Source organism: Protopterus annectens, chromosome 4.part0 (genome assembly GCF_019279795.1).
Source record: "Protopterus annectens isolate FY-2018-M chromosome 4.part0, PAN1.0, whole genome shotgun sequence".
Classification (NCBI taxonomy): domain Eukaryota; kingdom Metazoa; phylum Chordata; order Ceratodontiformes; family Protopteridae; genus Protopterus; species Protopterus annectens.
This window is the reverse complement of record NC_056733.1, coordinates 18,855,528-18,868,656: the sequence shown is the minus strand read 5'-3', so window position 1 is coordinate 18,868,656 and position 13,129 is coordinate 18,855,528. Positions and strand designations below refer to the sequence as shown.

Here is a 13,129-nt window from a genome sequence, read left to right as displayed (position 1 = left end):
TTGGAGCTTATTATACTATACTATCTAGGATAATAAAACGTACTTTGGAATTACATCTTGGTTATATTTCTGGGAAAGTATTTCTGGTATCCAAACATTTTTTGCTCTTGTTGAAGCTGTTTTAAAATCTTAACTGTATCAAATGCTCTGGTTGTGTTACAGTGCATTTCATCCATTGCATTTGAATTGTGGTACCATAGGTTGTACTATACCAGGACTCACCGGACAATATGCACAGCCTGTAGAATATTGCACCCTGACTAGCACTTTGGTGGTAGTGTAGTTCCAGTGATACGTAGCAAAGAACAAACACTTATCTGACGAACTATAACTCATCTAAAACCTCAGAAATCATGCACCTGAGGCAGCCCACACCATATTGTAGGGTTGTATCTTCAACTAGTTTTGGTCCACAAAATATCTCCCCAAAAAAATCTGAGAACCTCATGTGAACTATCCAGTTTTCTTTCTACAATACAGCAAATGCCTCACTGAACATTTAGACCTGCATAGCCTCCCCATTTCCCCAGACAAGGGGTCTTTGATCGTGGGACCCACTGATATGCCTTAATACCCAGCTGTTGTGGCCATACTGTGATCTGGCAAGAAATGAAACTTGGGGCCGCAACTGAATGGTACAGAGAAATGCAAGTCATAAAGCAGTTTGGACCCATTTGACAAGCATTTCCCATCTCAATTAAATTTCATCTTTTTAAAAGCATTTTGAAAACTGGACTTTTTGTGACTTTGCCTTCAAAATGCACCTGTGACCAGCACTAAATGTATCCTAACATAGCCTTTGTAAATGCTGCCCCTCCAAGTAAAATTTATGTAGAACGACTACTTTAGCATATATGACTCAACTGTGTGATTGTGATTCACATCACAAGTAGGTTGGCATAGTTTTGCTTATTTGATGTTATCAAAAAAGGAACAGTTTTCATTTAACTGAAGTTGAATGAGTGTTACATTCAACAAGTATGCAAATGCCATTCCTGTCTCATTTGCAAGAATCCTTGAATTGATTCAGTAAGCTGTGCCACTCCCTCTGGCAATGTACTCCAGGGCCTCAAAACATATGTACAGGAGCAGCCTTAGGTCAACTGGTGCCCTAGGCAAAAGAGCTCCATGGCACCCCCCCCACCACACTGCCTGCTGCCCCCATCTTGGTCTACCTACACCAAATAAATACTGGAAAAGCACCCTAGTAGAGAGGCGCCCTAGACGGCCACCTAGTTGGTCTATGCCTAAGGCCAGCTATGCATATGTACTACTCAGTGATACAGGAATTATGAAATGAAAATGAAATGAATGCAATACATTTTTCATAGTACAGTTTTTAAATCTAGCCCTCTATCCACACTGAGGTTTTGGGAGTGCATATCAGTAACCCTCCTTAACAGCCTCTCTAGAATGACATAGGTTACAAAAGCTGGTCTGTTAGAAAGCTGCTGCTGCTTTAGACAGAAATACTGGTTAGACTAAGCACACTTCACTGCTGTTTTGTTAGTACACAGAAAATTCAGGCTGCATGCTGCATGCAAATTTAACATTTCTGGCATAAAAGCTTTATCAAGCAATAATTTACCTTTTTGGCCTACTGGTAGACTATACTATGTTACTGCAAAGAACTTGGCCTTTGCTTGTCTGAAAAAACTTTACCCTATTTTTTTTTTTTTTAACTCATGAATGCACTGCTGTGTGAGGGGGACTGTGAGTCAGCACTTTGTTTTCCTAAGACGAGGTTCAGTTTCAAGGAGCATCAGTTCCTGCTGCAGTAGGAAGTCATTCCTTCCTTGGCGAGTCCTGTTCTCCAGGTGCTTCTGTGCCCATAGTCGGCCTTAGGCATAGGCCAACTAGGCGACCGCCTAGGGCGCCGCTCCTAGTAGTGGCACTTTTCCAGTATTTATTTAGTGTAGGTAGACAAGGATGGGGGCACCAGGTGGTGTGGTGGGGGGCACCTTGGAGCCCTTTTGCCTAGGGCACCAGTTGACCTAAGGCCACTCATGTGCCCTAAATGTAGCTCAACTCTCTTCAGACGTTTTGCTGTGAAGTGTCTACAGTACAAATGGGCAGAGTGACTGATACAAATACCATTATGAAACAGTTAGGCCGCAACAGTGTTTGAACAACCTGTAAAAAGTTCTGGTCTCTTGTACTCCCATAGTTAATGTAGGTGACTTCAAGACTACAGTATCTTGAAGGAAAGGACATTTCTCCAATACAGTGCATGATTCATCTAATTAAACCATTCAATATTGGTGTATTAATCAAAATCTGTTATAAAATATATTACTCCCTCCTTGTATATTCTTTCAGAACAATGTATACTTCTCATGCCAACTCTCTCTCTCTCTCTAGGTGCATTTCTGGAGTGCTTCTGCATTTTTCTGTCCAATTTCCTGAATCAATACCTTTATTCTGAAGTACACTTTTAGATCACTTTTATGTGATGCCTTTTAATGTTATTAGTTTGAGATTTAGATGAGAAATTCTGATGCATTAAATGCTAACTTACAAACATACTCCATCTAACTCTACTTCTGCACTAAATGTCACTCTTCATTATTGATGAATTCATGAACCTTTGCCCACTTCACTCTTTTTTCAAGCAAAGGTTTTCACCACATGCTGTATATTCTTTCAGGTTTACCTGAAAATAGGTAACCTTCAGCAGTTTTTATTTTAGTGGTCTTTGCCCCTGTTGACTGTTCTATCATCCCCAGCCTAGTCAATCAGACCATTTGTTCCATAGCACTAGAGGGAGGGTCAGCCAGGAGGATCCATCGGCCATCATTTAGACAACCATTAAGTGTGGTATAATGGGTTACTTTTTTAGCCACACCATCCATGCAAACATGGTTTGTGGAATCAGAGGAGGACATGCAATGGGCCATCTGTGCTGTTTAGCCTCACCGCAACCCTCAAGCATGGAAACATTTTTCCTGTTTTCTACCAAAGAAATTACACTTCCTATTTGTCTCTGAACAGCCTCCCCCCCATGCTCCACATCCCCCAGGAGTGACAAGAGGGTCACACTCCTTCACTAATCTCCCTCCCTGCCTAACTCGTCCAGTGTCATATCAAACTGGTCACCTGGGTCATATTTGGGGCTGTTTACTCTGCAAAAAGTGGTTAGGCCCTTTTGGTGTAGTGACCTAGTTACCAGTAGTATATGCACTGATAAATCCATAAACAAAAACACAGTTAAGACTGTTGCCTCACAGCTCCAGGATAAGGGTTTAAGTTCTGACCTCTGCTCACTGTCTGTATGGGGTTTGCATGTTTTCCCAATGCAATGCCTGTAAAGGTTTTCTCTTGGTAGTCCAGTTACTTCCCAGCTCCTAGAAGCATGCTGCTTAACTGCCTATTATAAACTGAATGTATATACTGCATACAGCTTAGCCTTTCTAGCCCATTTTATAGATAAAATTGGTCATTATGGACCAGTTCACTTTACTGGTTAACAAATAACTAGCAATTTTATCCCATGAATTATAGAAAGAATAATAGCTATAACAATGTTTACCAAAACCTTTTACTTTGTCAGTGTGAATGAATAATTATGACATCAACAGAGGAACTTACGTTAACAGTTAATCTTTACAGTATAATGAAATTGTTATGAAGTACTTACTGAGTGGCCTTGTTTCATTGCTTACTTCTCTGATGCTTGCCCAATTTATTCAATGAACTTTTATGCTCTTCTACCTACTTCAGCAATGCCATAGAGCAAGTTATGTGATATAGGAAGGACTATTCAAAAGAACTGCCAGCTTGCTGATTTTCTTGTAAAACAAGGCCCAGCCACTTATTACAAAACATAGCCTGGCATGCAGTGCCTTTCTGTCTACTCTTCTTTAATTATACCCACAATGATATTCTTAAAGTGAATCAAAAGACATCTAATGCTTAAAAAATGAATCGCCACAGCATTATGGTAGCAAGCACATCACATGAAGATTAACTTATGTGTGTACTGTATGTATATATGTTAACTTTCTTAAAAAGTCCTATTATCCAATGTAAAATGTTGATGAAATCAAACAAACTCAATAGCTTCACCAGGTGTAACAGAAATAATATTAGGGCACACAGATTTAATTATATCAGTTTCAACATCCCAATAAAGAACTTTTCTGAGATATAAATATATTTCTCAAGTACTTCATAGATTATTGAATCATATACCTATCTATATAAGGTTATCTGCAGATCTAAAGGCCTTTAAATCTAATGTTGACTACTAAATGAAAGACTATGTTTCTGACCCTAAGTTTAATAAGTAAGTGTTCATAGATGACCCTTGCCCCTGAACACTGGATAAACATATGAGAAACCTATGAGTTATGTCCACATGTGACCTTAACTGTATTTAGGAAAATTCCACATATAATTAAGTATGGAGGAAAAGATGTCCTTTCATTACATTCTGTTTGTTTACTTTCTTATCCACCTCCACACCGGTAAGAATTTCTAAGTATCTGTATTTGTTGATAAATCAGCTGCTCCATGAGGAAAAAGTCCTAATCTGAAAATAGTGTTAAACTACATTGCTTCCTTTGGCAGCATGGTCCATAGATTCATCACTATCTAGACAAATTTAAATACATCCCTCTTTTATTTATCCTGTGTGCCTACCTGCATGGAAAATGTACATTGCATAGTAAATTATAATAAATGTTAAAAAAAAGTTTAATTCTGTCACATCTCCCCACTTCTTAATTGTAGCTAAACCTTTTAATATCTAAACATTTTCCATAGTTTGTTAGTTCCAACAAAGGGTACCTCATGTAGGTTAATCTGAAGACTTAAATAGTTTTTCTTTCCTTTTTTACTGCCCTTTATTTTATCCTAACAAATAAGTTCAGGTAAAGACTGCACTCAGGTGCTGCCTTTGGTCAGTTATGGATGTACCTCTCAAGTGTACCTCATTATGAGGAATGTTTTTCATTTTGAGTCTTAAAAAGCCCATGTTCCTCAAGTTCTGTATTGAAAAGGTCTGCCACAGATTCAGAGTTAAGTCATTTTTAACTGATATCCACAATAAGTAATACTGAATTATAATTGAGTAAAACTAACTTTTCAGAAGTTTAAAGTGAACATTTAACCATCACGTGAGTTTCCTAAATGAAGCTGAGTGCTGCACAATTCACCTATTTGTTCCACATTATAACAGGTAGTGCTTCCCACTTCGGAGAAGGAAGGTTTAGAGCAAGGGTTATGGATTGTCTACAGGTGCTCACTAAATTTAATTATGCATACAGAACTGACACTGTAAAACAGTATTCCTGTTTTTCACAGAGGAGAGCTGAACAGTCTACTGAAAGGATTTGCTGAATCCAGTCTGGCAAATCTCTCAGAAATCAGAAGCACCTAGCAATTGAATACATTTTACTACAAAGTGCTGCAAATCATCTTATGTTACATTATTTGCTGGGGCACTCAGGGGTTCTCCTCACTACATAGGGGATGAGGGATTCATCTCTCCTCCTCTTTTTATTATCAAAGGATTCTGTAAAAAACAAATCTGATGAATTATTTTTCATACATCACAACAAAGATGCACTTTGCTAATCTACAGTGATTGCCACACCTTCATACACTGCACAAAACTAAAAATGCAATTATTTTGTATTGGTCTGGCACTGTTGACTGTGCAGACTGTATATCTGCAGCCCCCACTGAATGTTTTTATATTTATATCAGCTACTTTTGTACTGTTTAATAATAGCCAGTCTGTCACTCTTCCACATGCATGTAAATAGGTGTGCATGCTTTCAAGTTATCTAAAATATTTAAAGCGTATTAGTTATATGTCTTTTCTTATCTTTATACTACATCATGTAATGAACAAAGTGGTGAACAGCATTTTCACAACATTGATGAAGGCATCTGACCACTGTTTTGCAAGGAAAAAACAATTTTTGAAAATAGTTCTTTCCTTAGCATGATGACACTGAATTTAGAAGTAAACTTTAACCTCAGTATCATAATGGTAGGGAAAGCAAGAAGAGCTTCCATAGACTTTAATGGGTGTGTTGTCATGTGCGTGCAGAGACAAGTCCATTAAATCTATGGTCAGGACTCTCACTATTCCTACAGTGATGTCACTAGGCGTATGCTAAATTTATTTAGGCTGTTGTTTAATAAGAACTGTACAAAGATTTTTATTAAAAATGGCTCAAATAAATGTGGAATAAAGACAATGCAAATGCATCACAGCATTTAATTCTATAGATGTTGTGATGTGCCCATAAATGTGAACAAATCATTTTAAAAATATAAACACTTTTGATTACAAGAATTGATGTATTTACTCTATGCTCACCCCCTTCCAACTCTGATAAGTAGTTTTCACTGAAGCTTCATGTAGATCAGAGTGTGTGTACGTATCTTTAAGAGGAATTTCCAGATATAGCACGTGCATATAAATACTGAGCATGTGCAGGCAGCAGTGCCAATTTGAGAGAATAGCCAGAGTGTTAACATGTATGAGTGCAGTAGTCAGTCTATTTATAAGTTTAAGTTTAAGTTACAAAGTCTCCTTTCTGATGTGTTTGTGTGTAATAAAGTTGCTTGAACTGAATCCACGAATGTTCGTCTGTTTTATCCTGACCAGATGAGCAACACTTCCAAAGCTGCATATTGTATTCAATGGCCTGCATATATTAGAATCACATAAAGCTGCTACACGCTATACGTGCACACAGATTATGTAGTTACTATAATGCTAGGTCTGACTAAACAGAATTCAGGCTTCATTAACCAATAGAACTTAGCAAACAGTACAGGCTCATCTCAGCAGCCATGACTATCAAAGGCTACATAACCATTTCCTCTTCCCATACTTGGTATCGCTCGCCTTCATTTCCAAGCACCTGACCAACCTAAGAAAAAGTAAGATACACTACATTTGTAATAAACCTTCCTCTACCCAAAGAGGTGATGGAGGGTTAAAGAAGACTGAATTCTCCAAGCAGTTTTATCCTCATGAGAAATGCACAACTTTCATATCCACAGATGGCAGTCATTGCAGTACCTTTAGAGGGTCTGGATGTTCATAATGAGGACCACCAGCATTCCTTGAGCATAGCGAGGAGAATATGTGATTTCTAAGGACCAGCAACAGCATGTTTTATTTGGCATCAGTGCCTTCCACAGAATGCATATGCCAAGGAAGATGAGCTGGGTGACCCCTATCTCCAAGCAAACCAATGACACAAGAAGGAATCAGGCCTTCAGCAGAGTGTAAGACACTCTTACCTGGAGTCTAGCTGAGATGGATAGAAGGCAGAAAAGTGAGAGTGGACTGCTGTATTCCACACTTAATGTTATCATAATTAATCAGGGAGCAAGTCAAGAGAAAACACCACTGGGTCCAACATACCACCTGTCTAAAGATTCAGGTTTGGAAATGAAAATATGTCCATGCCCCAAAAACTATCAAAGCGGTTTCAACTGACCAATGTAGGAAATAGAGTGAAACCTTGAGAAACTCAGTATTCAAAGGAGCATGAAATAGAACCAGGTCTAAAGGTCAGATTACCCATGTACAAAATAATTTGCTGTCCTCTTTGTATAGATAATACCTAGGCTGTAGAGTGCATATCTGCTTAAGAGGGTATCCTCATTAGAAAAGAGCCCTCAAGACTAACATGGGGCCCTGCCAATTCACTCTGCACCTATAGGTTCATAGGTTCATAGGATGATACTAGGCTATTGGCCCAGAGGCCCTTATAAGCCTAGCCAGAAATTTCACCATGTTCCCTCAAAATCAGAAATACCAGTGTTAGTGGATGGGTCCAGTGTGGCAAATTCATATTCCTATATTGGGATTACATACACCCTCCCAGTGTCAAACAGGAATGGCAGACACATAAGCCACCAATGTCTCCTGTTTTAAATATTCACATAAAAAGGAAATGTAGACCCAAACAGTGGTCATATTACAGACCCATAAGAGGAAGTAAAATCTACACCGCCTATATGTCTATTGAGAAAAGGTAAATGCTACCCAATAGGCCCACTCCAGCTACAGCTGAACTTTCCTTCAGGCATTAGACTCTCCAACAGAGATGGGATCAAGGTCATATAGGGCCCTAGGCAGGACACTGTACTGCCCCCCATCACATGAAGTCACAACATCATCATACCTCCTGAAAATGTCTTAAACTTAATAAAATAAAATTAATTAATTAAATGTCTCAAATATGTTTTCCTGACCTGGGAATTTTGTGCACACTGATAACATGATTGTGTAATATAGTGCACTGTATAACTCTGACTCTGTATGCGGATAATCAGGAACATATTGACCTGACATGCTGTGTTGTGGTATGCTATGGCTTAACTGTCTGTACCCTGGTTTACAGCTGAAATTGGTTTCACAAATCAGTAGTGAAGCACATAGCACATTATAATGTACTACAGTGACCGAGGTAATAACATATCTATAATGTGAGAGTCTGATCAATTTTAATTAATATACCTGAGAGTATTGATCTGATGAAGGAGGCATCTGTTTACTGCTTATTCTTTATTAAATATATGTGCTTTGCCGTGGTTGTCCCATTGTTGTTTCTCAAGTATTTTAACCTGCTTTTTCTACATTGGGACTGATTTTCTCCTTGTTGCTGTTTGCCAATTTTAATTAATATAAAATAAAGTAACAGACTTTAAGATACTTTTGACAATCAGCAAAGTGGCTCAAGGTGTGTCTAAGTATTGCATTTCCATTTTCCTAAGTTATAGGTTGGCTAGTCTTGGTGCAGTATTAAGTTTTAAGGTCCTTGCAAATTAGTCCCCTCATTATTGTTGAATTAAATGTTTCTGCTGGTTTCTTTCCTTAATTTCACAGCATCTCTCCATCTCTGATTGTGGCACCCTTATATTATTGCACTGTTTTACCAGTAAGGTATCTGTATTCAATAGCCCATCCATGTGAAGTACGCAAGTTATATATATTCACTTCAGTGTTTGATCTTGGTTGCATATTTAAATAAATCACTTAAAGAAAAGCAAATATTGTATTTTGAAATTTCATAATTTATAATTTTCACACTGAGCTAATCGGAGGAAGGGCAATGAGCAAATCCTGATCTGCAATATATAACATTAAGTATCCTGTTTTGCTTATTTTTACAAGTTATTTATAGCACTTTTATTGCCTGCTGCATACTTTTCTAGCTAGTTTCACTGTGTGTGAGATATTAACTGAAAATTTTCTACATTCATTAAACACCTGTTTGGGTTTGTTTGTTCTAATTTCCTGCCAAGGAGTGTATCATATAACTTATTTGTTTGCAGCTAAACATATTCTTGAGAGTCTCCTTGCTCCTTTATCTGTTTACAACTGTCATTTAAAGGCTCACTGCTGCTTTTCTGCTGTGATAAACATTTCTGCAGTTTTTTTCTACCTAAGTAGTGTGGTTAGTTGTAGCATTGTCCATATTCAAGCTTGCGTTTTGGGCCTAGTTGTTTGTTTGTAGAGGCTGTGTGTCTGAGCACATGTTCCAGGCTATATTAGTTTAGCCAAAGCCATGCTTGCATTTCAGTGAGAGGGGAGTGTTTAAGGTCATTGGCTGATTGGGGTTACCTGGACAACGGTTTGGAGTAAGCACCTCATTGGTTCTTTTGAGCCTTTTTTAAAGTTGTTTCAGGTTTCAACTTTCTGTTACTTAAGAAGTTAACTTGTGAGTGGTTCTGCCATTTCACATTGAGCTACTTGGAGGAAGGGCAGTGAGCAAATCCTGATCTGCGATATATAACATTAAGTATCCTGTTTGTTGCTTATTTTTACAAATTATTTATAGCACTTTTATTGTCTGCTGCATACTTTTCTAGCTGGTTTCACTGTGAGTGAGGTATTAAGTGGAAATTTTCTACATTCGTTAAGCACCTGTTTGGGTTTGTTTGTTTTTTCTGATTTCCTGCTAAGGAGCGTATCATATAACTTATTTGTTTGCAGCTAAAAGTTTTCTCGAGAGTCTCCTTGCTCCTTTATCTGTTTACAACTTTCATTTAAAGGCTCACTGCTGCTTTTCTGCTGTGATAAACATTTCTGCAGTTTTTTTTTACCTAAGTGGTGTGGGTAGTTGTAGCAGTGTCCATATTCAGGCTTGCGTTTTGGGCCTAGTTGTTTGTTCGTAGAGGCTGTGTGCCTGAACACATGTTCCAGGTCATCTTAGTTTAGTCAAAGCCATTCTTGCATTTCAGTGAGAGGGGGATGTTTATGGTCATTGGCTGATTGGGGTTATCTGGACTACGGCTTGGAGTAAGCACCTCATTGGTTTATTCGACCTTTTTTTTAAAGTTGTTTCAGGTTTCAACTTTCTGTTACTTAAGAAGTTAACTTGTGAGTGTTTCTGCCACTTCACACTGAGCAAATCGGAGGAAGGGCACTGAGTAAACCCTGATCTGCGATATATAACATTAAGTATCCTGTTTTGCTTATTTTTGCAAGTTATTTATAGCACTTTTATTGTCTGCTGCATACTTTTCTAGCTAGTTTCACTGTGTGTGAGGTATTAACTGGAAATTTTCTACATTTGTTAAGCACCTGTTTGGGTTTGTTTGTTCTGATTTCCTGCCAAGGAGTGTATCATATAACTTATTTGTTAGCAGTTAAAAGCATTCTCTAGAGCCTCCTTGCTCCTTTATCTGTTTACAACTTTCATATAATGCCTCACTGCTGCTTTTCTGCTGTGATAAACATTTCTGCAGTTTTTTCTACCTAAGTAGTGTAGGTAGTTGTAGCATTGTTCATATTCAAGCTTGCATTTTGGGACTAGTTGTTTGTAGATGCTGTGTGTCTGAGCACATATTCCAGGCCATCTTAGTTTACCCAAAGCCATTATTGCATTTCAGTGAGAGGGGAGTGTTTGTGGTCATTGGCTGATTGGAGCTACCTGGACTATGGCTTGGAGTAAGCACTTCATTGTTTCTTTCGAGCTTTTTTTTAAAGTTGTTTCAGGTTTCACCTTTCTGTTACTTAAGAAGTTAACTTGTGAGTGTTTCTGCCATTTCAAACTGAGCTAATCGGAGGAAGGGCACTGAGCATATGTTCATAGGTTCATAGGTAGGTACTAGGCTATCGGCCCTGGGGCCTAGCCAAAAAGGAACCCTGGCTTTTGCCACCCAAGAAAATTATTTTCCTGTGCCACTGTCGAGCAGGCCCTGATCTGCGATATATAACATTAAGTATCCTGTTTTTTACTTATTTTTACAAGTTATTTATAGCACTTTTATTGTCTGCTGCATACCTTTCTAGCTAGTTTCACTGTGTGTGAGGTATTAACTGGAAACTTTCTACATTTATTAAGCACCTGTTTGGGTTTGTTTGTTCTTATTTCCTGCCAAGGAGTGTATCATATAACTTGTTTGTTTGCAGTTAAAAGCATTCTCTAGAGTCTCCCTGCTCCTTTATCTGTTTAAAAGTTTCATTTAAAGGTTCACTGCTCCTTTTTCTGCTGTGATAAACATTTCTGCAGTTTTTTTTTCTACCTAAGTAATGTGAGTAGTAGCATTGTTCATATTCAGGCTTACATTTTGTGCCTAGTTGTTTGTTTGTAGAGGCTGTTTATCTGAGCACATGCTCCAGGCCATCTTAGTTTAGCCAAAGCCATTCTTACATTTCAGTTAGAGGGGAATGTTTATGGTCATTGGCTGATTGAGGTTACCTGGACTATGGCTTGGAATACGCACCTCATTCTTTCAAGGTTTTTTAAAGTTGTTTCAGGTTTCAACTTTCTGTTACTTAAGGAGGTAACTTGTGAGTGTTTCTGCCATTTCACACTGAGCTAATCGGAGGACAGGCACTGAGCAAACCCTGATCTGCGATATATAACATTAAGTGTCATGCTTTTTGTTTATTTTTACAAATTATTTATAGCACTTTTATTGTCTGCTGCATACTTTTCTAGCTAGTTTCACTGTGAGTGAGGTATTAACTGGAAATTTTCTAAATTCAATAAGCACCTGTTTGAGTTTGTTTGTTCTGATTTCCTGCCAAGGAGTGTATCATATAACTTATTTATTAGCAATTAAAAGCATTCTCTAGAGCCTCCTTGCTCCTTTATCTGTTTACAACTTTCATATAAAGCCTCACTGCTGCTTTTCTGCTATGATAAATATTTCTGCAATTTTTTTCTACCTAAGTAGTGTAGGTAGTTGTAGCATTGTCCTTATTCAAGCTTGCATTTTGGGACTAGTTGTTTGTAGAGGCTGTGTGTCTGAGCACATATTCCAGGCCATCCTAGTTTAACCAAAGCCATTCTTGCATTTCAGTGAGAGGGGAGTGTTTGTGGTCACTGGCTGATTGGAGCTACCTGGACTATGGCTTGGAGTAAGCACTTCATTGTTTCTTTCGAGCTTTTTTTTAAAGTTGTTTCAGGTTTCACCTTTCTGTTACTTAAGAAGTTAACTTGTGAGTGTTTCTGCCATTTCAAACTGAGCTAATCGGAGGAAGGACACTGAGCATATGTTCATAGGTTCATAGGTAGGTACTAGGCTATCGGCCCTGGGGCCCAGCCAAAAAGGAACCCTGGCTTTTGCCACCCAAAAAAATTATTTTCCTGTGCCACTGTCGAGCAGACCCTGATCTGCGATATATAACATTAAGTATCCTGTTTTTTGCTTATTTTTACAAGTTATTTATAGCACTTTTATTGTCTGCTTCATACCTTTCTAGCTAGTTTCACTGTGTGTGAGGTATTAACTGGAAACTTTATACATTTATTAAGCACCTGTTTGGGTTTGTTTGTTCTGATTTCCTGCCAAGGAGTGTATCATATAACTTGTTTGTTTGCAGTTAAAAGCATTCTCTAGAGTCTCCCTGCTCCTTTATCTGTTTAAAAGTTTCATTTAAAGGTTCACTGCTCCTTTTTCTGCTGTGATAAACATTTCTGCAGTTGTTTTTTCTACCTAAGTAACGTGAGTAGTAGCATTGTTCATATTCAGGCTTACATTTTGTGCCTAGTTGTTTGTTTGTAGAGGCTGTTTATCTGAGCACATGTTCCAGGCCATCTTAGTTTAGCCAAAACCATTCTTACATTTCAGTTAGAGGGGAGTGTTTATGGTCATTGGCTGATTGAGGTTACCTGGACTATGGCTTGGCATACGCACCTCA

The 13,129-nt window shown here is 38.2% G+C and overlaps 1 protein-coding gene across 3 annotated transcripts in view; it reads left to right on the top strand.

Moving 5' to 3' along the window:
* The window catches only part of LOC122799168 (platelet endothelial cell adhesion molecule-like), an 879,258-nt gene that overhangs the window by 544,116 nt on the left and 322,013 nt on the right, over positions 1-13,129 (top strand). The gene's annotated exons all lie outside the window — the stretch shown is intronic.